The sequence below is a fragment of the Geotrypetes seraphini genome, chromosome 9, assembly GCF_902459505.1.
Source record: "Geotrypetes seraphini chromosome 9, aGeoSer1.1, whole genome shotgun sequence".
NCBI classification, from domain to species: domain Eukaryota; kingdom Metazoa; phylum Chordata; class Amphibia; order Gymnophiona; family Dermophiidae; genus Geotrypetes; species Geotrypetes seraphini.
The window spans coordinates 48229832-48249919 of record NC_047092.1 but is presented as its reverse complement, the minus strand read 5'-3'; the positions used below and the strand labels follow the sequence as shown (position 1 = coordinate 48249919).

The following is a 20088-nucleotide window of genomic DNA, read 5'->3' as shown; positions in this document are numbered from 1 at the left end:
GCAAGGAAAGGGGGTGGGATGGGATCAGGAACAGGAAGGGCAGGAGAGTGAGGGGAAGGGCTATGGATGAGTGAAGGGGAAGGTCCAACAGGGGATGGTGGTGGGGGTCCTGGAGGTAGTGGTGGGGCAGGCGGTGGGGGTCCAGGGGGTAGTGGTGGGGCAGGCAGTCCAGGGGGCAGTGGTGGGGCAGATGGTCCAGGGGGCAGTAGTGGGGCAGGTGGTGGAGGTCCAGGGGGCAGTGGTAGGGCAGGCGGTGTGGGTGGTTCAGCGAGCTGCCTTGGGGAATCTTCCTCTTCTTCCCCCTCCTCCTCCGCCTCCTCCACCGATGACCAGGGCGGAGCCCCCTCCCTCACCTCCGGTGCCCAGGGTGGGGGTCATGGGTGCCACCTCCTGAGGGGTGCCTGCGCTGCTGTTTGACAAGAGGGAAATAGGATACAGTCAGATATGTCCACAACACTTTTTGAACATGACATTCTTTACTACTTTATTTTCTTCAAATGCTAATAACAGGATGCAAAGCACCTACTCCACTGTAAACATCAAAATGTAGCGTAAGTAAGTGAGGCAAGTAGAACATCATAAAGCTATTGTGACATGATATCACAATAGCAGCTTTACTGCAGATTTTATGATTACAAATGGTTTACAGCTACTCAAGCATTTTCATCTATTTATTCTGGTAGGCTGATCACAAAGAAACACACGCTGGACTCATTACTCACCGGCTTCAGCGCGCAATTCCTCCCTCACCCCCTCAAGGAAGGCCCGCTCCTGGCGCCTCAGCAGCCGACCCCTTTTCCTGAGATCCTCAACCTGGATAATAGAGAGAGAGAAAGAACAGAGAGGGAGGGATATGATGAGTGCCATCTAGCACTGTGGCATAACATGTTTACTTAAGTATCGACCTCTATAAGCACATAAAAATGGAGTACGCTGCCCTCCAAGAGCCCCTATCCGCTTTGCTGCCTGCCTCCACCCCCTTCTGCCACATGTTTTACATGAATGTATTCACGTACTCCAGCATTTTCCCCTTTCTGTGCTGGAGGCATTGCTATCTCTCTACTGTACCTGGGACAGTGGGGGTGGGGGGGGGTGAGGTGACATGGCCAGCATCACAAGGAGGATTGTGGGATTGAACTCACAACCCCAGGGTGCTGAGGCTGTAGCCTATCAGCACTGCCCCACATTACAGTTTGCATGACTTTATTAATCTAGTCAAGCAATATTTTGTGTCCTGGTAAGCTTACAATCATGCAGCAGGGGCAATAAAATAGTTTGGTCAGAAGGAGCAGCGTGGCTTGAAACCCCTGACGTCAGGGTACTGACGCTGTCACTTTAAACGTCATGCCACTATCTCCCTAGACCAGCAGATTGATACATACGGGAAAGGAAAGTTGTAGGTACTTGAAATGACATAGCAGCACTTTAATATATTTGTTTTCCTTTGGCAAAGTTGATTTCAAGATGTTTCTATTACAAATGCGATGCTCGTGACCCTAAAATTAGTTGTGTGCATGTTGTGAATGGAATAGATGCCTTGTAGGAGCTGAATTTGTCATTTGAAATCCTACTACTGCTCCTTTGGGATGTGCTTTAATTTCAGTATTCAATGTAAAAGATTTATTATGCACAATTGTAGTTTTTAAAAGGAATCAAGATTTACCCACAAAAACATGACCAATTTGATTGAGACAGGTTTCCATCATCATTACTTTTTACATGATTATTTGTGAAGGCCTGAGTTGAAATACTTACTTCCCTGGGACATGAGGCTCTTCTGTTATACCGCCGGGTCAGGCGGGTCCAGGAGTTCCTGAATTGCAGGTATGACCTGCGGTGGCCAGGCACTACAAAGTAGCGATGCTCATTTGCCAGGAACAGCCTGGCCAGCAGCCTGGAGTCCTCTGTGGAGAAATTTGACTGTCTCCTGGCTGCCATTTTAGAGGAAATAACTGCGTATGAAGAACGGGCGATTCTATGACGTAACAACGCAAAAAAACGTGATGACGTTTTTGTGCCGCTTGGGTGTGCTTGCAGCGGCCGCTCCGCGCTACATCAACACTTTTGATTACATCCTAAACCACGCCGATATCGCTGTTATACAAAAAAGTATTGCAGAACGTTTAGAACACAATGACAAGTTATAAATGAAATAAATGAAGATTGGGAAGTAATAGGCATAATCTCAGGAGGTTCACATATTTTAGCTTAGCTATGCATGTTTGGGTGGGTGGAAAAAAAAAGAATATTATGTCTTTGGTAACCTTAATCAGGACTTGAACCCCTGACCTTTGAAAGATACATGCAGTGCTTTTGAGCACTGAGCTATGTTGGGGATTTGGGAATGGGAGTCTCCAGAAATGGCTTTAGGTACAAGCTTAGAAGCTTACCATGTAAACCTAATGAAATTTCACCTCCCCCCATGTATTTAGGTTCACACTATCTGCATTTGAACAAACACAATGACAAGTTATAAATGAAATAAATGAAGATTGGGAAGTAATAGGCATAATCTCAGGAGGTTCACATATTTTAGCTTAGCTATGCATGTTTGGGTGGGTGGAAAAAAAAAGAATATTATGTCTTTGGTAACCTTAGTCAGGACTTGAACGCCTGACCTTTGGAAGATACATGCAGTGCTTTTAAGCACTGAGCTATGTTGGGGATTTGGGAATGGGAGTCTCCAGAAATGGCTTTAGGTACAAGCTTTGACAAGGGGCAATCATTGCAAGTATCTAAGGTGTATTTGATCTGAGAACACCCAATGAACGTCCAAAAAGATTTCAAAATTCTAACGGCTTCTATGATGTCAGACGCTACATTAGGGTTAGGGTTAGGGCTAGAGTTAAGTAGCTCAGTAGCTCAGTGAGTAAAAGCGCTGTACCAATCATCCGTAGGTTGTGAATTCAACTCCTGGCTTGTCTTTTACTTGTGGCATATCTACCTTCCAGAAGCACCTTGATTATAACATGAGGGGTTTATGCTGCAGGAGTGTGTTGTTGGGGTGTTGCAGGGGTGTCTAGGATGATAGAGAACAGTCACTTGCATTTTCAACAATGCATTTGAATTTCTTAAGACGGAACCTTAGTGAGCCGGGGGAGGAAGATCACCGCAGATGAAAAGGTTCATTTTTTAGGGACCATGTAAGCTGATCTGGGACAGTCTTCAGCGACTCGGAGCCCTCCTCCCGGCTGGGCAGAAGGAGGAGGCTTTGGCAGTGGTGGTTTTGGTGGTGAGTGAGGGCGGGAGGGGGGAGTCGCCGGCTGTGCTGTGTGTCAACGAGTTGCCTGGCAGCTGCATCTGCACTCCTGCTGGCCACACACCTACTGATCATAGAGCAGAGATCACAGAAGCACGCAGGTAAGTGCGCATGCGTGGCTAGGGTTTTATTATATAGGATATACACCTATCGCATCTCATTTTCATCACAAACACATTAGCGAGACTATACACAATACATTACAAAGTTGAGCTTGGATTTGATAAAATAAACAGCATAATTTTGACTCTGTATTACATTTATTGAACCATACTTAAGAATATGGATTTTGCATCCATAACAGTGGTGCTTTACACCATTGAGCTACCAGTCTTTTGCCTCAACTGATTGTGATATGATAGCTAAGTAGAGTATACTTTAGCACATCACTAAGGTATGCTATGACAGGGGAACCAGAGACACAGGTGTAAAAGGTGGTGTAGGTCAGTGAGTAAAAGCACTGTATCGATCATCCGTAGGTTGTGAGTTCAACTCCTGGCTTGTCTTTTACTTGTGGCATATCTACCTTCCAGGTGCACCTTGATGATGTCACAATGAGGTCAGCATTGTGCTGCTGGCTACTTCCTCTTCCTGTGAACTAGAAGCCACATTCAGGTCTGATCTGTGTTTTGATTCTGTTTCTAAGTTGGGCCAGTGTAAGTTATGGGATTTACATTTGTTCTGAAGAATGAGCTGATTGTAGCAATGCTTTAAGACCAGGAGAGTGTTCTTTCGAGCAAGATATCACTTCTAAACTATCCTCTCTGAAATAATGTCTCTGGGAAATCCAGAGAAAGCTTATTGGATGACTTAGGGTGCCTTTCCTGCCAGTCTTTGTGGAACTTAAACAAAGTTTATAAGAAGTCTATATGGTGTTCAAAGTCCTATCCTTTCCACTTCTAATAGGAGGTGAGTATGACATTACTGTACAGCTTTCTGTGTAGCATACATCTACCGGTTCCCACCTTCCACACTGATAATGTAAGTTCAACACCCACTCGGTACATTTCATCTTCTAGTTCTCCTTTGAAACATAACATATTTTTTACCTTGTATTAATGGTAAACTGTACAATTCTGATATTCTAGAGGAAAAAGATACAACACAGCAGTGTTCTCTGTCTGCCATTCCCTACCTCACTGATATTGCCAGATCAATTAATATATAGTTTACAAAATGGTATACTGTGTTTTGATTATCCTTTTCATCATCCTATACTTTGGGTTAATTATGTGAAAGCTTACAATGCTGAATGACTGATAATAAATCAGTAAAGAGTATAAAAAAGTATAATAAAAAACAAAACAAAACAAAAAACCATCGTACGGACGTCTATCTAGCGTCTATGATTGGCCATTTGGAAACGTCTAGATGACGTTTCAGAAACCTGCGTCTATCCTGCGCCCTGCGGCTGTAGAGATGTCTACCGCACGCCTAAGCACCGTTTGATTGACACTTGCGTTTTCCGGACGTCTAAAGCACGCCTAAGTTAGACGTAGTATAGAGCATTTACCCCCTACTGTGTAGGCATCTGCCTCTGTTTTTGGGGTTTTTTTTTTTAGAAAACATGCATTCAAATTGGCTGGTTAGACATCAGTTGTATGCTTTCCGCCACCTACAATCAGGATGCCATTTATAGAATTTTCCCCTTTATGTACCAATTCAGGAACATACACAAATTATGTGTGCAATTTAATTGAATAACGAGCCAATAATTGAGATCTTAATAAGCACTTATAAACTAAACTAAACCTTAAGTTTGTATATCGCATCATCTCCACAATCGTAGAGCTCGGCACGGTTTACAGGAAATGGTGTAGAGAAGGACAGTATAGAGAAAGTTTAGAGGGACTTAGTATAACAAAGAGGAGGACATATTACATTTTTGAGAATAGCCAAGTTTTCAGATGTTTTCAGAAAAGTTGGAGGGCACCCAGATTCCGAAGTGGCGTAGAAAGGTTATTCCAGAGCTCTGTGATTCTGAAGGAGAGGGATGTCCCTAGTTTTCCTGGATGGGATATGCCTTTTAATGAGGGAGAGGATAGTTTGAATTTTTGGGTGGATCTGGTGATGTTAGGATTCGAGGAATTACAAGATAGTGGGATAAGGGGAGGAAGGATGCCGTGTAGGATCTTGAAAGTTAGGCAAGCACATTTTAAGTGGACCCTAGAGACTACTGGAAGCCAGTGAAGATTGGACAGGAGTGGGGAGACATGGTCAAATTTACTTTTTGCGAAGATTAGTTCAGCCGCGGTATTCTGAATCCGCTGAAGTCTTTGAAGGCTTTTCTTTATTAGGCTTAAGTAGATGGAGTTACAATAGTCCAATCTGGAAAGGATGATGGATTGTACGAGGACAGCAAAGTTTTGTTGATGGAAGCAGGATCTCACTTTCCTTAGCATGTGAAGGCTGAAAAAGCATTTTTTTACCAAGAAGTTGAGGTGGTCATTGAAGGATAGTGTAGAATCAATAATGATGCCCAGAACTTTGCTGGAGAACTCAAGCTGTAGTGTCGTGCCAGAGGACAGTGGGATGAGGGTGGGTAGCTGATCTAATTTTGGCTAATTGGAATTAATTAAAATTTTTGCACATATATTTAGGTGCATTTCCCATGCCAAGCGCTATTCTATAAATGGCACCTAACTTTGAGCACTAATTATAGAATATCGTTGGTTTAAATTAAAATTAATTGGGTGGTAGGCACGTAATTCAGTTGGCACCAATCGTTTTCAGGAAGATGCCTAGTTCAAAGCGCCTATTGGAAAGTAGGCATAGTTATGGGTGGATCGTGGGTGTGTTTTGCATGTAGGCTCCTGTTTTCGACTTAGGTATCAGTAAATGCCAACTTAGGCACTGGTGTTTGGGCCAAGAAAACCCTGGCATAAATAGGGTACGCCTAAGGTTCAGGTCCCTACCAATACCTACTGTAAGTCCACTTTAGGCCTTGCTAAGTGCAATTCTATAAAAGATGCCTAACTTAAGATTGATATGCGCTAAGCCAGTGATTCCCAACCCTGTCCTGGAGGAACACCAGGCCAATCGGGTTTTCAGGCTAGCCCTAATGAATATGCATGGGAGAGATTTGCATATGATGGAAGTGATAGGCATGCAAATTTGCTTCATGCATATTCATTAGGGCTAGCCTGAAAACCCAATTGGCCTGGTGTTCCTCCAGGACAGGGTTGGGAACCACTGCGCTAAGCACAGCATTCCTATGGTTTAGGTACTGTTTAAAGAATCGGGCCCAAAATGTCCATAGAACTTTTTATTTTTTGAAAATGGTACCGGACAATAAATGCATTGAGAACAAAAACATATAGAGAAGAGCAGTTTCCAAACCAAAAAGTTAGCTGTTTTCTGGATTTAAAAATGGCTATGTTTGCCACTTAATTTTGGGACATTTTCAGCAAAACGTCCTAAATCAGACTTAGACATCACATCAAAAATGCCCTTCCTTATCTGATTGTCTCCTTACATGAAGCAATATATTATTCTATATTACAGCCACTTGATATGTAAAGGATGCTGTAAAATATAACCTTCTATCTTAGGAAGATGTAAATGCTGTTGATCATTTACTCGTAATAAACAAAGGGCCCTTTTTACAAAGCCACGGTAGAGGTTTCTACCATGGGCTGGCGAAATAAATGCTTTGCTGCTCCTAGGAATTCTATGACCTTCAAAGTATTTACCTCACCAGCCTGCGGTAGAAACCTCTTCCACAGCAAACCAGTGAAAATGTTGATAGACTTAGAATCAACAACAAAGAACAAACACTGTGGATCTTGATACAATTGTTTATTTAAAAAGGCTTTGCCTGCATCGGTAGCACAATGCTCTTGCATACACAGTATTCTGTATGCTTTTTTTTTTTTTTTTTTTAAAGTAAACTAAATCTGGTGGTTCACATCAAATAAGATCCCAGAAGAAGGTCTTTTTGACCGAAACACAAACTGTGTCGGGTCCATACCACTACATGTGTACTATGTATTATGGATTGTTTTCTTGATCTGCACCATGTATTGTGGAGACTTTTTAACAAACAATTGTATCAAGACCATCGATTCCACAGTGTTTGTTCTTCATTGTTGGTTTTTCCTGTTTTCCAGTGGAATACTCTGATGAATTCTTTTGTCTTGCTGATAGACTTACACTAAACTAACTAAACTAAACCTTAAGTTTATATACCGCATCATCTCCACAGATGTGGAGCTCGGCACGGTTTACAAGAACTTAAAATATAGGAAGAGAAGGAAAAAAAAAAGGTTTACATGAACTTATATATAGAAGAGAAGAGTAAAGGGGGATAGAATTACATTTTAGTGAAAAGCCAGGTTTTCAGTTGCTTGCGGAATAATTGGAGGGAGCCCAGGTTCCGCAGCGGGGTAGTAAGGTCGTTCCAAAGTCCTGTGATTCTGAAGAGAAGGGATTTTCCCAGTTTGCCTGCATAGCGAATACTGTGTAGAGAGGAGAAGGATAGTTTATATCTTTGGGCAGCTATGATAGATTCAGGACTCGAGGAGTTATAAGATAGTGGGATTAAGGGAGGAAGGATGCCGTGAATGATCTTAAAAGCCAAGCAGGAGCATTTGAAATGGATTGCGCACCTTAGTAAAACAGGGCCTTAGAATCAAGTGATACAAATAAACAGACCAGACTGTATTTGACCCAGAGTTATAACAAGGGTTCAGACATGAAATTATCTGTTACTGTTATTTGTAATCTATCATTTAAAATGGCCACGATACCTGAGGAATGGAATGTGGTCAGTATAAAGTCAATTTTTTTTTAAAAAAGCTGTATTTATTAGAGACGTGTACTCATTTTGAAACAAAATAAAGAAAACAAAGCAGTCCTGTTTCATTTTATTCCAAGACAAACTAAAAAAGAAAAAAGCAACATTTGTTGTGTTTTTGTGTGTGTTAATGCACTAATTTCAAAGTGTATTATTTGCAAAGTTTGTTGAACAAAATGAGAGCGCTCTAGAACTGAAATGAAACATAAGCAGTCTACATATGTGCATTTGTAATCTTCAAGGGACTGCATTCAGAGAGATATCCTGCTTTAAAACACGTGTAGGTAGATTTCAACAAGAATCAATGACAGAAAGGGCAAATAATAATGAAACAAATATAAAATAATAATAATAATGGGTTTTGACAAGACTTGCCCATGGTTATCTAATACCCTAGGCAAGCCTTGTGACCCCTTTCTACCCACAGCAGCTCAAGGCCTTACCACTCTAGTCCAGCATTCTCCCTTCTCTTTTCTCTCACCCCCCCCTCCCCCCAAGGTGTTCGGTATTGCCCTTTCCTTTCCCTATACCTCGCTGTGACCAGTGTCTCTTCATCATATCACTCAACAATCTAAGATCTTTTCTTCCCTCCCCCTCCAGTGTTTCAGCTAATGTCTTCCATTTTTGGGGTAATTTAATTTACCTTGTTTAAACAACATCTGATAACAATTGTTGGACATACTTATTTAGGGCTAGATTCAATAAGCCCACCGATCATGTCCCGACCACTTTGCGACCCTGACCCGATTCACTAACCTTCCTCCCGAGCATATCCGCATCCGATCCGATCCACACATGCAAATGAGGGAAAACGGCATGCAAAGTAGGAAGGGCCTCAATTCACTAACAAAATTCAGGCACACCAACTGGGCTGGCTGATCCCAAAACAAGCGACTGCTGAGGACCAGTCGCTCACGTCCTTTCCTGCTCTCTGCCGCCCTGAAAAACCCTGCTCTCTGACGCCCAGCCTGCCTCTCTGGACAGTGACTGACAGCGCACAACTTACACCCACGCACCTTGCATAGCAGAAAAGCGGTGCACCCATAGGGGGAACTGGGTAATAGGTGCTCCGAAAGAAGCAAACCTGCTCTCTGCCGCCCTGCTGCCCTACGAGCCCATGGTTTTAACCTGCGGGTTTAAAGCGGGGCTGCACTACGGCATGTTCTGTTTTGTTCCAGACAGGCGTACAATGATGCAGGCAAAGTTTACTGTGACAATGGTTAAAATGCGGTTAAAAACATCACCTAAAGGCAAACAAACCAATGGACCCAACATGGTCCGTGTTTCGGAAAACACACCTTCATCAGGGATCCCAAATGAAGAAGAAATCAGTAAAAACCGCAGACAAGCTTATGCCCATGTGAAGGAGTCTGTGCGTGTGCTGCTGAAGAAGGCACACCCTTGGGCTAATAGCCACTCATGGAGCTGCTCCACCAAAGATATAAGACTGCAATGCACTGTCGCCTATACTATAGTTTTTGTGTTAGTGTTCATATTAGAGGAGATGTTTATTGTCAAGTAAAAACCTCTTTTCTGTTGGCTCTTCTCTTTCTAAGTAGCAAGGATACTTGTGCAGGAAAGGAAGTACTGGAGGGGGAGTGGACAGAAAAGAAAGGGTTAGGTCTAGTTATAGCTTGCTAGAACCATCAACTACAATCCTGTCAATGTGTCTGTTTTACTTGGAACATGCCAGAACTGTCCTCGGAAGTGTTTCTGCTAATGCTATTTGTAAACAGTTCTGCATGCCTGCATCTTCTACAGTTCTCCTGTTTTGACACTTCTAGTGCTAACATTTGGGAATAGATTAACACCCTGGAAAAAGCTCAGCTTTTCCATTTTAGTCTTTGGCAAGTTAATCATTTTGAAACAGCTGCACATTTACTTCTCCTGGGGCAAAATAAGTCATCCCTTTCTTTACACCAGCTTTTCTAGCTGGAAAGAGCTTGCCAGGAATAGATAAGTGTAAGTAGCAGAGATTTTCTTTAAGGAAGCTAAAAATGGGGTCTATTAAAGACCAATGAATACTTTTGTGGTAGATTAAAAGAAAAGAAAAGTGGACACTGTATATATATATATCTATCAGGTTAAAAATTGTTTCCTCAGATCAGCAACATTTGTACAGGTAAAACTGCAAGGCACACATATGAAGTCAGTCAGAAATGGGCAGTGCCAGAGGCTTTCCCAAGTTACAGTACAATTCAATCTGTTCATTTATATTCTGTCAAATCACCTACCCACTCCTCTCCCCGGGCCCAAAGTAGATTACAAAAAATCATAGACGGAACAAATTCCGGTAAGTACACATTTCTCAATACACAATGTTCTGCAGTCAAAACAAACAAACAAATTATAGGGACCCATTTACTAAACTATACTAAACTCATTTTTAGCACAGCTATAAATTCAGTCTTTTTCCTATTACATAGTTTTTTGGATGTGCACAAATGTTAGCATTAGGACACAGTTATTTTTTAAAAATATTAGTACAGAAAAGTTTGGACAATTTCCTGGAGGAAAAGTCCATAGTCTGTTATTGAGAAAGACATGGGGGGAAGCCACTGCTTGCCCTGGATCGGTAGCATGGAATGTTGCTACTCTTTGGGATTCTAGAATCTTGCTACTCTTTGGGGTTCCGGAATCTTGCTTACTCTGAGATAATGGAATGTTGCTACTCCTTGGGTTTTGGCCAGGTACTAGGGATCTGGATTGGCCACCATGAGAACGGGCTACTGGACTTGATGGACCATTGGTCTGACCCAGTATGGCTATTCTTAGGTTCTTATAGAGAGCAGGCTAAAATCCACCGGAAAAGTGTTCACCTGATATAGCACACCCAGGTCTGGGGCAGGAGGCATTGTCTTCTCCACTAATGGTGGCCACAAGTTCTTAGCTGAATATCTGTGGGGTGTGGGTGAGAACCACTAATACCCACTGAGAAGTCTCAGAACTGGAATGGTACCATTACATAGCTGGAAAACAGATCCTGGAGTGATGTGAACATCACAGGAATATCTAAATCTGGACAGAAGACACAGAGATAGCAGTGGAGCAATGACAAAGAGGCCCAACTAAGATTGACTCTCATGTTGCAATTTTTTTATACCTTAAGGAGCTTGAGGGAAGTGGAAGTTTTCAAGTGCAGTAAAAGATTGCCTTTTTCCACATCTTGATTTGCAACAGCATTCAGCAACCTGTGGCATCTCAGTCCCGCAGGTTGCTAAATCATGTTTTAAAGGAGTAGTCTAGTGATTAGTACACCATGCTTGAAGGGCTGAAGTTAGGACCCAAAGTGGTGAACTGGGTCAGAAACTGGCTGTCGGACAGATGCCAGAGGGTGATGGTTAATGGAAGTCACTCGAAGGAAGGAAAGATGAGTAGTGGAGTCCCTCAGGGATCAGTGCTCGGGCCAATCCTGTTCAATATGTTTGTGAGTGACATTGCTGAAGGGATAGAAGGAAAAGTGTGCCTTTTGCAGATGATACCAAGATTTGTAACAGAGTAGACACCGAAGAGGGAGTGGAAAATATGAAAAAGGATCTGCAAAAGTTAGAGGAATGGTCTAATGCCTGGCATCTAAAATTCAATGCAAAGAAATGCAGAGTAATGCATTTGAGGATTAATAATAGGAAGGAACCGTATATGCTGGGAGGAGAGAAGCTGATATGCACGTACGGGGAGAGGGACCTTGGGGTGATAGTGTCCGAAGATCTAAAGGTGAAAAAACAGTGTGACAAGGCAGTGGCTGCTGCCAGAAGGATGCTGGGCTGAATAAAGAGAGGCGTAGTCAGTAGAAGGAAGAAGGTGTTGATGCCCCTGTACAGGTCATTGGTAAGGCCCCACTTGGAGTATTGTGTTCAATTTTGGAGACCGTATCTGGCGAAGGACGTAAGAAGACTTGGAGGTCCAGAGGAGGGCGATGAAAATGATAGGAGGCTTGCACCAGAAGACGTATGAGGAGAGACTGGAAGCCCTGAATATGTATACCCTAGAGGAAAGGAGAGACAGGGGAGATATGATTCAGACGTTCAAATACTTGAAGGGTATTAACGTAGAACAAAATCTTTTTCAGAGAAAGGAAAATGGTAAAACCAGAGGACATAATTTGAGGTTGAGGGGTGGTAGATTCAAAGGCAATGTTAGGAAATTCTACTTTACGGAGAGGGTGGTGGATGCCTGGAATGCGCTCCCGAGAGAGGTGATGGAGAGTAAAACTGTGACTGAGTTCAAAGAAGCGTGGGATGAACACAAAGGATCTAGAATCAGAAAATAAGATTAAATATTGAACTAAGGCCAGTACTGGCAGACTTGCACGGTCTGTGTCTGTATATGGCCGTTTGGTGGAGAATGGGCTGGGGAGGGCTTCAATGGCTGGGAGGGTGTAGATGGGCTAGAGTAAGTCTTAACAGAGATTTCGGCAGTTGGAACCCAAGCACAGTACAGGGTAAAGCTTTGGATTCTTGCCCAGAAATAGCTAAGAAGAAAAAATTAAAAAATTAAATTGAATCAGGTTGGGCAGACTGGATGGACCATTCGGGTCTTTATCTGCTGTCATCTACTATGTTACTATGCTGATAACCAAGGGAGGCCAATTCAAGTTCTACTGCTGCTCACTGCCTGAAGTACAAATACCCCTCCCCCCCTTTTTTTACAAAATTGTAGCATGGTTTTAGTGCTGGCCGCGGTGGTAACAGCCAGGACACTCAAAGAATTCCTATGAGCGTTGAAGCTGTTACCACCGTGGCCAGCGTTAAAAACCATACTACGGTTTTGTAAAGGGGGGGGGTTAGATTTCAAGCCTTCTGGGGACAGGAAAAATACCTAGTGTACCTGAATGTAACTCGCCTGAAGCACTGAAAAAGGTATGAGCTAAATCCAAATAAAAAATTTGATCAAATTGTGAACATTGGCCTATGCAATTTGTAGAAGTTTTGATACTAAGGGCTCCTTTTACAAAGGTACACTAGCGGTTTTAGCGTGCGCTTAGCACACATGTGCTAGCTGCTACCGCCTCCTTTTAAGCAGGCGGTAAATTTTTGGCTAGCGCGCACTATAGCACACGCTAATCTTGTGCATGCGTTAAAAACGCTAGCCCACCTTAGTAAAAGAAGCCCTATATGGATAACACATTGGGGCCCTATATGGATGAACACATTGGGGGCAATTCAGTGACAGGACACTCCTTTTTCTATATGGGGAGTGTGTATTCTTTTATATATGGGTAGTGTTTATTCTTTATCAGTAGTATCAGTAGTTTAAATCCAAACTGATGTGCCTTTTGTTGCATATGTGTTGTATTGTTACTATTTATTTTGTATGTTGTTTTGTAAACTGCCTAGATTTTAGGCTCTATATATCAATTTTTAAAATCAATAAATAAAGGCATAACCATTTAGGTCAGGCCGATGGCAGGTTTCAATGGCTGTGTTCTTGTATTTACTTTTACTTATACTGAATACATATACACTTTTTTATCCATATCTAACGTGACCATTTTTTTTTCTCAAAACGGGGCAGCCCCCCCCCAGGATCCTCCCCAAATCCCATTAAATATAGTGCAAAATATAGACAGCAGATATAAATTCTCAAAACTGACACATTTTGATCACTAAATTGAAAATAAAATCATTTTTCCTACCTTTGTTGTCTGCTGATTTCATGAGTCTCTGGTTGCACTTCCTTCTGACTGTGCATCCTTTCTTTCTTTCTTTCTGTCTTTCTTTCTCTCTCCCCGCCCCTTTCTTTTTTTCTTTCTGTCATTCTTTCTCTCTCCCTGCCCCCTTCTTTCTTTCTCTCTCCCTGTCTCCCCCAAACAGCTGCCGCCGCTGCCAATTTCTCTAAGCCAATGAAGCAACAGGTGCGTGCATCCACGACTGCACAAGCCTCCCCCCACCATGTCAATTCTGACATTGGAGAGGAAGTTCCAGGCCAGCCAGGCAGTGATTGGCTGGCCTGGAACTTCCTCTCTGATGTCAGAATTGACGTTGGGGGAGGCTCGTGCAGTCACAGCTGCACATTCCTGATCTGTGCTGATCCAAGCTGCGCTGTGCTGATCTGAGCTGTGTCGGAGAAATCCCGGGCTCCGTGATCATCTGTACTGTTGTCTCCACGCACAGCTTCGGGATGCTCTCTCTGAAAATGGGACATTTCAGCGTCCCGAAGCTCTGTGTGGGGACAATAGGACAGGCGATCTAAAAGCGGGACAGTCCCATTCAAAACGGGACATATGTTCAAATTATCCATACCTAAACCACCTGGGTAGATTTTACTGATTTACTTGTATTTATTCATGCTTTTGGATTAAGAGCTAAATTACATTTTTCTTTCAATGTATGGTTTTTCTTTTATCCGCTTTCTGCTTTTGCTCTTAATTACCTTATGAACTAATGCTGCTTGTTTATGTTCAGGTTATAATGTTATTCCTGCACACGTTTTTAATTATGTTTTGAAATGTGCTGTTTGTTTATTTTCAGTTTACAATGCTGTTTTTATCAATATCTTTTACATTTATATACATGCTTCTATGATGTCTTTTTAAATTATGTTTTTAATGATGTTTTATTTTGTTTTAAAATGGTCCTTCCTTAAGACTCTTGATGAAGGCGCACACTGCCAGTGTCGACTCTTTGAGCTATTGTGACAAATTCACCAATAAAGTGACTTTTTGAACTATATACCCTTGGCTGAATTTCTGACATCTTGTCCTCAAGACTCCTTGTTGTGTAAGGATACCATGCAACAAAGATAACCTATAGTATTCTATAAGTTGTGGGTATAAGTTAGAAAAATGCCTGTGCCTCTCCCATGCTCTGCCCAGGAGTATGACTCCCTTCATAATTACGAGCCATAGCATTTCTATGCTACTCGTATCTTATAGAATGGTGCGTAGTACTTTTCCACATTTACCTTGATACTTTTCTAGACTCTTACTCACGCAAAATGCTCATAACTGCACCCTCCCAATTATAGAATTGTCTTTGTTCATATTACTATGTCGCTCCTATGTTTAATAATTGGAGTGCCACCATCATAGGCTCATGTATTTACACAGTTGTTACTTCATTCTGAAGATATTTTTTGACAAAATTTTGTATGTGTTATTTGCAGATTCCCTGTTGCTATTTTGATAGGAGCACTGCTTTTATAATATTTAGGTTTGCTGTAGGCCAGGGGTGTCCAACCTTTTGGCTTCCCTGAGCCACTTTGGCTAAAAAAAATTTTTCTGGGGCCGCGCAAACGCTGCAGCAAGACAGAGGAGGGAGCCGGCAAGATGGTAAACACACGGAGGCAGCAGAGGAAAACACTGCATCGCTTTCGACTGGGGCCGCATAAAATACTTCAAGGGGCCACAGGTTAGACACCCCTGCTGTAGGCATTTAGATGAATGGACAGTCAGACAGACATGTCCCCTGCTACGGGTGCTTTTTTTTTTGCAAAACATGCCTCAGATATATTTGTCACTTTTAGCATAATTTAAGATACCAGCTTTTAAATGGCAAAGTATTTCATGTCTCTCCAAAATCTTCTAGCTTTGTTTTTGTTTTTTTAGTTTCAAAGTTGTCTGAGTGATGAAAATATGTTTCATATATGCAGTGTTTTGAAGCTCTGAGAATCTGGCAGAGTGCGGAGAAGTGAAGACTAGGGATGAAGGAGTCCCATATAGAAAAATAAGTTAGGAAAAAATGCTTTGAAGGGTCTTTCGGATATAAAGAGTGCTGACAACCTATATGACTGTAGACATTCATAAGATTCCCAGAACTGAAAGACCGAGTACAACTAGCGTATGGTTGTGCTTCATTTTATCATATTTCTAATGGGCTTCCCGTGGCTAGCCACAATGAGCACTAAAACATCTAAGTGCTACTGCGTATCTGACTTTCGCAAACATCTTACTGTGTCTTTTACATCTCTACTTTCATCTCTGCCTTTGTCTTGTCTTGCAGTTTTTCTTTTAACTTCTTGAACATACGCACTGTATAACTTGAAAATTCTAAAAGTTAGATGGTTTGAAATCATATGTATAGTCAGTTACAGTGTTCTATTTAGGTAGCACAGCTCAAAACCTCCAAATTGAACTCCTCACCCCCGTTTTACAAAACTGTAGCGTGGTTTTTAGCACCGCCGACGGCGGTAACAGCTCCGATGGTCATAGGAATTCTACGAGCGTCAGAGCTGTTACCGCCGTGACCGGCGCTAAAAACCGTGCTACAGTTTTGTAAAATGGGGGGGGGGAGGGAGTGGGTAAATATCTTAAGCTGTTATTGTAATTTGTGCAGCCTATTTGGCCTCAATTTTTTTTATATTTAGAAGGTTATTTTAGAATAGTTTTGTGGCATATATGAGTAACTACCAATTGTACAATGCTTCTATTTGATTTATTTAGTTGATTTATTTATTGATTTATTTAGTTGTTGATTTATTGATTTATTTATTGGTTGATTTATTTAGTTATATCCCGCCCTTATCCAGGGTTACAAACTACATACAAAAATACAAAATTACATCTAAACAGACAAAACAGACAAAATAGCAGACAATAAAACATCGGTGACCAGCACCTTCCTGTCAGCAATCTCTACTACTACTACTACTATTCCCCCTGCCAGGATTATCTGAGCAGCAGAGCCTTACATTCCTCCCCCCGACATCCTCCAACATCCTCTGGCATCCTTGGATCTCCCAGCATCCCCCACATTCCACAACATTTCTGGACCAACCCTGACATACCTGGACCCTCGCTGATATCCCCCACAACCCCCAACATTGTTGGACCCCCCCCCCCCCACACATCCATGGACCCACCCCTCCACCGTACCTGCTAATGACAGATCAGCATGAAGGAAACCTACTCCCTCCTGCTTACAGGGCCACATGCTGCGAATGATGGGCCTTTCCCCTGCCATTGTATCTTGGGATGCAGTGGGAAGGGCCTAAGGCCCTGATTGGCTCAAAGCTCACAATGTAGGTGTCACCAGCCTACACTGGAGTCTTTTGAGCTGTGCTGCTTGTTTGTAGCCTCTTAACTACTTGGATTTTTTTTGTGACTTTTATGTTTTTATATTTAAGTAAACCAAGGATCCTTTAAGACCCCTGAGGAAGGCATTTTTATTATGCCGAAACACAGCTCGTGTTGAGTCAATTTTTTTAATGCATTATTTGAATTCTATCCTGTGTGTCACTTCTGACAGTATACACCCTTTGTGGATTATTGTTTTAAAGTTATTTGGACACTTATTAAACTACTAACTATATCCAATGTTTTGTTCCGCAATCTTTTTTTGTTGTTTTGGTGCTTCATTTCCTTTGTGGAACCTTTTGGTGCTATTTTGATTCTATTTATTTATTTTAAAATTTCTATACTGTTTAAAACTAAAAGGTTTACATAGTTTTACATACATAAAATTGTAAAAAACATAATCAGACAAACAAACAAATAATCCACAGAGAACAATCTACAAAATAACACAAAAGGTTTATACAAAGAGTCATAAAAGTTCTTCAAACAACAACACTGAAAGAGTTATTGTCTAGAAAAAGGCGTCTACAAATAATTACATCTTAAGTAGTTTTCTAAAACTGCCATTTTCACAACATTTTCGTATTTGGCCATAGTTTAACTCCTGCACAACAGAAGGTCATTTTACTAGTCTCAGAATACTTTGGGTTAGCAAATTGGCTGCATGGCCAAATTGCACGTGCAACTCAAAGTACCAAAAATTAAATCTGGGGGTATATGCATAACTGACCTTATTTGGGATTCTGTAAATTGCAAGTACAAAATCTATTGTGTGCAACTGCAACAGGGAGTGGATGTGGGAGGGGAATGGGGGGGTCAGGCAGAGGAGGGGTGTGCCTAGCACTTGCGTGCACATATTATAGAACCCTAGCATTTATGTGCCTCACTGCCTGCATTTAGGAGCAAGCCTTTACATACACCAATCATTTACACCTAGACACATAAATGTGGACTTACGCTAGTATTGTATAATGGTAATTGTGCACACAATTGCTGATATAGAATTTGCACTTAGCACACATTATTGTGGTGTCTAACTTTAGGTGATCTATAAAGAATTACCATGATAGTTATGTGGTCACTTGAAGTGTGGGTGCTGTTTAAAGAACTGGGATAGTATCTTTTCATGGAGACCGCAGATAGATTTAACAGTTGAGTAAGGCGTCACATGTGGTAGTGAGCAGTGAGAGGCTGATTCTATAAAAAGCACTTAGCAGTGCCCATCTCCTAGGCGCCCCTCGGCGCAGTTGTCAATCATGCCTACCAGCACTGGTCACCGTACTTGATGAAGGACATGGTACTACTCGAAAGGGTCCAGAGAAGAGCGACTAAAATGGTTAAGGGGCTGGAGGAATTGTCGTACAGCGAGCGATTAGAGAAACTGGGCCTCTTCTCCCTTGAAAAGAGGAGACTGAGAAGGGACATGATCGAAACATTCAAGATAACGAAGGGGATAGACTTAGTAGCAGTGGCTTACCTAGCATATGTGACACCCAGGGCCCATCATTTTTTGACACACACCCCCATCTATATGAAAAATATATTTTTTAGTAACAATCCACATATTGCACAAGAGTGTACCTAGGAAAAGGCAGCATCTTAAACACTGCAGTAAGCACTAGAACACCAACACATACATTATAAAAACGAAACAAGCCAGATCCCGCACAGTCAATTGATCCTGCAGTCAATGCCAACTGAAAACTATGTCCTTTTCAAACACACAGAACAGAGATACACCCTCGCCCAATATGGAATAATCACAAACTAAAAATAGAAATATGTAGACAAAAGTTAAACTGAACCGCCAAGAAACCAGACTCTGCATACAATGCAACACCACAAAAACAGTGACACATGTCCCCTAATACTGTGCAAAATATAAAGACAGTAGATGTAAATTTGAAAAAACTGATACATAACAATCACCACTTTACAAATTAAAAAAAATAAAACGAGAAATAAGAAAATACCATTTTATTGGACTAATCCATTTTTCAATTAGCTTTCAGAGGCCAAATCTTTCTTCAGAACAGCACAGTATATTGCTGTTATGCTATTCTGTCCTGAGGAAAGGGGTGTAGTCAAATAAATTGCCTTATTTCCATTTCCTATTTATAAACTTTTATCAATACAGTTTCAATACTACTTGATTCTAAGTAAAGCACAAAAGAAATCTTTCTACCTTTTGTCGTTTCTGCTTTAATCATCTTCTCTCTCTTCTTTCTATACAGCTCTTGTCCTCTCTCCCTTCCATGCAACATCTGCCCTCTCTTTGCCCCTTCCACCCAGCTTCTGCCCTCTCTCTCTCTGCCCCTTCCATCTACTGCCCACACTCCCTCTGCCCCTTCCATCTACCGTCCACCCTCTCTCTCTTCCATATGGCATCTTCCCTCTTTCTATCTCCCTTCAATAAACTGTATATCTGGGGGTCCCTTCTCTCTTTTGCATATGATTCATTTCAGCTTCCCCCCTCTCCATTTTTCTGTCTCCACCCCCTCCCCTATGCTTTGGCATCTCTCTCTTTCTCTTCTCCTTTCCTTCCTTCCTTCCTTCCCACTCCACACCATGGTGTGGTATCTCTATCTCTATCTCCTTCCCTTCCCCCATGCCATGGCATCTCTTCCTCCCCCTCCATGGTCTGGTATCTCCTTTCCTTTCCATCCCTCCCATGGACTTGGCATCTCTGGTTCCTCTCCCTTGTCTTCCATCTCCCTTCTTCCCTCTCTCTCCCCAATTGGGTGCAGCAGCAGCAGCATTTTTCTCACCCCCTTCCCTGTGCAGCAGTAGCATTTCTCCCCCCGTTCCCTGTGCAGCATTTCTTTCCCCCCTTCCCTGTGCAGCAGGAACATCTCTTCCCTGCCCAGCATGTCTGGCCAGTTCCCCTGCTCAAAGCTGCAGGTGTCTACACCTCACACGATCCGCGGCTGCGTTGGAAGCCTTCTCTCTGACATTGTGACGTCAGAGGGAACACTTCTGACGCAGCCGCGGATTGCCTGAGGAGCCGATACCCGAGGCTTT

General features: G+C 42.2%; 1 long non-coding RNA gene across 1 annotated transcript in view; it reads left to right on the top strand.

Annotated features, from left to right (window-relative positions):
- The window catches only part of LOC117366378, a 244084-nt gene that overhangs the window by 159924 nt on the left and 64072 nt on the right, over positions 1-20088 (top strand). Inside the window, exon 2 of the long non-coding RNA XR_004540574.1 lies at positions 14641-14773. This is a non-coding gene — a long non-coding RNA (uncharacterized LOC117366378). The remainder of the gene's footprint in view (positions 1-14640; positions 14774-20088) is intronic.